Here is a 4,975-nt window from a genome sequence, read left to right as displayed (position 1 = left end):
CATTTTTTTCAATTTTAATATTAGATATTCTTTGATTTTTTATTTAAATTAAATAATTTTAATATTTATTGAAATACGTAATTAGTAGAATATTTACTAATTTAAATACATATTACACATTTCGAATATTGTGATACAAAAATCATAAAAAATATAATCCGATACCTCCCCAAGTAGGATTCGAACCTACGACCAGTCAGTTAACAGCCGACCGCTCTACCACTGAGCTACTGAGGAACAACGGGAAATTTGATCTCATAGAGTTCAATTCCCGTTCTCAACCCATGACCAATATGAGCTCGAAGTTTCCTTCGTAACTCGTGAAACTTCTTCGCAATGGCTCCGTTCCATGCCTCATTTCAAAGGGAACCTCAAAGTGGCTCTATTTCATTATATTCCACCCATATCAAAATTCCACTCATTTTAGATCCCCCTCTTTGGTGTCAGTGAGATAAGAGATGTCGTTTCTAGTCTATCTCTTTCTATTTCTATATAGAAATATGGAAGGTTGAAAAATCATTATATAAATATATGGATTGAAAATTAGATAATAATCCGGAGATTGCAATAGATAATAAAAAACAGAAGATAATAAAAAACAGAGGTTTGCGATGATTTTTCAATCTTTTATACTGATAATCTAGTATACTTATACATGAAGATAATGAATTCGGTCGTTGTGGTCGGACTCTATTATGGATTTCTGAGCACATTCTCCATAGGGCCCTCTTATCTCTTCCTTCTTCGAGATCGAATTATGCAAGAAGGGACCGAGAAGAAACTATCAGCAACAGCTGGGTTTATTAAATACGTATTCAGGATAAGTAACAATGTTTAGAAACAAATAATAATTTGGTTGCATCTGAGATATATACAAACTACATATTTGTTCATAAATTGATTACTCGGTATTCGTGATATGTGTATTTATATATCTAAGTGTCTCAGTACTTAAAATAATATTTAAAATATGTTTATCTATAAGTAGGTGGCTTATCAATACTTTAGATATGCTGTCAAAATACAATATATAAGGAGGTTCTTGACTCATCATACTACAACAAATTTTTGGCGGAGGGGCGCTGCCCCTTGTATATAGGAAGCTTCGTCCCTACTCATCACACTACACCAATTCCACTAATAATTTGTATTTTTTCTTACTTTATTCTTGGTACATATGGCTATTAGTAATCAGTTTTCTTTTTTTGTGCTAGTTTATTTGAATGAAATAATTAGAAGTGGTGAACGGAAGTGATATTTGAATGCGATTTACTTGTAATATTGCACATTTGTCGTCTTGATTCTTTGGACACGTTAAAGAATTTCATATTGACTGATATGGGTGCACTAAATTTCAAGGAGGTTGAGAAAGTTGTATATAGATTTTTATCAGTGTTTCTGATCGAGTGGAGGGTTTCAAAATAGGACATTTTGGATCGAAGCTGATCAGCATGTGACGGACATGCAAGACTAATACCGCAACATATGATGAAGTGGTACGCTGCCGTTCGTGACAGGTAGTGGTTGTGTGTCATCGTCTTCGAAACCGCATGCACCCATGGTAGCAGCAAAACCGATTCACTTTGCCAAACCAGTTGATCGTGTCGAGGAAGACTTGAGTGATTCTAATTGACAGATCGATGAATAACAATTTCTTCTTTTTATAGGTGTTGTTAATCCTGGGGACGAGAAGTTCAGGATCGGAGTGGAATACGGTTCTAGAAAATCAGTCATTGCGACAATTTGGAGTTACACTATCTCTAGAGGAGTTGATTACGTTGTTTATGAATTCGAGCCACAGACATTCTATGCAAAATGCAAGACTTATGGATGAGGATGCGATTGGCTTATCCGAGCCAACTTGATATAGAAAAAAACTTGTTGGGAGATTCAGAGATACAACGGGAGGCACACACGTTCCATAGGAACGATCTCACAGGATCACTCCAAGTTGGACTCGGACACGATTGCTGAGGCTTTGAAGCCATTGGTTGAATCCGACCCATCCATAAAGGTAAAATCTATAATTGCAAAAATTCAGGCAAGATACAACTACACTATTAATTATCGAAAGGTTTGGTTAGAAAAGAAAAAGTCGATAGCGAAAGTCTTCGGTGGATGGAAAGAATCTTACAGAGCTTTGCTGTTGTGGTTCTCCGCAATGGTTCAGAAGATATTTGGTTCACAAGTCCAAATAGAAAAACGACCCCTATATAACGGGAGTAAGAGGTGGTTTGTTAGGATACTCCATCGGGTATTCTAGAGTTTCAATCCAAGCATAAGAGCCTTCAAATATTGCAAGCCACTGGTTCAAGTTGACGGCACCCACCTATATGAAAAATATAAAGGTTGCATTTTGGTTATAGTTACGCAAGATGGGAATCAAAACATTGTGCCGATTGCTTTTGCCATCGTAGAGGGTAAGACCGTTAATGCGTGAAACTTTTTTCTTAGTAACCTATGAAGGCTTGTTATAAGAAAAGATGGCGTGAGTATAATCTCCGATAATCATGAGTCAATCATGGCTATTGGGGTGGATGCAGTGTGGCTGCTGAGGAATGAACTCCAACAACCTCAGGTACATCCAGAATAATCCAAGGTACCAACTACGGTAATCGGCAGACGGGTTAAAGTCGGCGATTGGTTATAGATTTCTATCTAACAATCAACTGTTGCAGCGATTCTCCCATTGCTGAATCCATTCGTCGAGTACGATGCTCCAATTATGGCACTGGGGGGAGACTATGCATACCCGTACTAGTGAACCACTCGGTCCACAGGATGTCATTCGACACACTCGAATGATAGCAACTACCCTATCGTGTCACACACATCAAGGTGGTGATGTAGCTCGACCGGGATGATGATGCCGAGGTATGGCTGCCAGACAAACTGCAAAATGTTGCATGAACTAAGTTAGATTATTAATGCCATAAATTATTCTTATAAATTAATATCGATACTGACCTCTTCTATGTAGTATATCTCGTGCCTAACAGACACCGCACTCCTCCACATCCACTCCCTGGTTCGTGGATGATGACTCCACCTGCAATACGCAACGTTATAACAGAGTTTAAATTATGTCTTGCCAGTAAAACATAAATGAAATACGAGTCAAAATCCAATAAATTATGTGCTGTTACGGTGTTACCTGCGTGCAACCGGTATATCAGCAGGTGCAAGCCGCTGTCTTGGAATGGGCGCAAGAAAGGACACTCACTCCCACGCCCAAAAAAACAACAAATCAAGTGGGTCGTCCATCTCCTTGCAATCATACCGTGATGCATGACACAATGCCTTGTAAAGATGTGCGAGAGTTGCTGACTCCCGACTGTAAGCGCCGATCTGCTCAAAATTTTGGAGCAGTGGTGGGTACGTCGTGTGGACATACGTCGTCGATTTATCCGCGAAAAGGGTGGTTCCCAGCAGACAGAAGATGTAAGACCTAACATATCACTGAACAGACAATCAAGTGTCTAAAGATTGTGTGTCTTTGATATGGCGAACCCAGGCTAACTTTATGTAACTTTTAGATGAACTACTCACAACGGGTTTGCTGCCAAAAATTACCATGCTCTCTGGTTAACGAAGAAGTCCTGACTGCTATCGGTCCAACCAGTTACAACCTCTCCATCAATTGATAAGCCAATATATGTGTAACACGTCCTCCAGTGTTACTGTAACTTCATCGGTTGACAATACGAAAGAATGAGTCTCCGGCTTCCACCTTTCCACAAGAGCAGATAGCAAAGCAGAATGCCCTTCTGATCTGTCCCACTTTTGATACATGGTAGAATCCCGTTATTCATAAAGTCTGGTCAACTGCCGAGTGCCACATCTCTGGCGGATCAAGCTTACGGAGCAGAATATTCCTGTTAGCTTAGGTACAAGACAACAGAAAATTCAAAAAAATAAAAAAATAATTACAGAAAATAAAATACAAATAAATATTAATAATTTGTTAAAAACCACAAAGATTTATCGATATATAGCACAAATATTTTTGTACATAGCACAAAAATAAAAGTAAGGGAAACTAAATCACGATACTTCATACTAAATATTGATTATGCTATATATTTGTAGAATTTTTTAGAATTCTCATAATCTTGTTTCATAAAAATAAATATGTAGATATTTTGATGGAGAAGTCTAAAAGTTAAATAAATAAATAAACTAAGTACTAAAAATATCTAAGTTTAGTATCTAGATAATATATTTAGGTAAATATCTAGAAATATCTAAGACCTAGAATTATTTAGAAATTATATATAATGAACCAACTTTATAAATAGGTCATCATGGAGCTCATTGTAATCATCTAAGAACCATATCAAATTTCACTAGTTTTTGTACTCTTTCCTTAATCCATCAATAATATAACTATCAATTTTCTCAAACCATTCATCTAAACTATTTATTCATCAAAACTATCCTTGCTACAATATTCAAATCCATAATACACTGAATCAACATCAAATTATTTCATAAAACTAACATTAAGTAACAAGAGTGATAAAAAAAATAAATTCAAACCTCCTAAAAGATTCGGAAATTAATAAAATTTAATAATAGTGATTCACACATACAAAAATTTATAGAAACAAATTTTTAAACTAATACATAAAAATTTGTGTTGGTCATTATAAAATTTTTGTATTGTGTACCTAAATTTTTGTGTTCAATAATTTTATTGTATTTAATTAGTTGGTGAATCAATATTTTAGATTTGTGATTTTTTTAAAAAATTTTGCATTCAGTAGCTTTGGCTTTGCTGAACAGAAAATGATGATACGACGAAAGAGTAAGAAGAAATTAAATAAGAGAGAAGAAGACAGGAGGCGAAGAAAAAAAAGAAGAAAAGATAATGATGATAATGATAATAAAGAAGGAATAGAGAAAAAATGAGAATAAATTAAATAAAAAAATTATATAAAAAAAGATATTATAAAAAACACATTATACATAAATA

At 35.4% G+C, this 4,975-nt stretch overlaps 1 non-coding gene across 1 annotated transcript; it reads right to left on the bottom strand.

Moving 5' to 3' along the window:
- On the bottom strand, positions 166-237 carry TRNAN-GUU. The gene has a single exon. It is a non-coding gene; the product is annotated as a tRNA-Asn (tRNA).

Source organism: Arachis ipaensis, chromosome B08 (assembly GCF_000816755.2).
Source record: "Arachis ipaensis cultivar K30076 chromosome B08, Araip1.1, whole genome shotgun sequence".
In the NCBI taxonomy this organism is placed as follows: domain Eukaryota; kingdom Viridiplantae; phylum Streptophyta; class Magnoliopsida; order Fabales; family Fabaceae; genus Arachis; species Arachis ipaensis.
The sequence above is the reverse complement of the archived record's forward strand: the minus strand, read 5'-3'. Positions and strand labels throughout refer to the sequence as shown.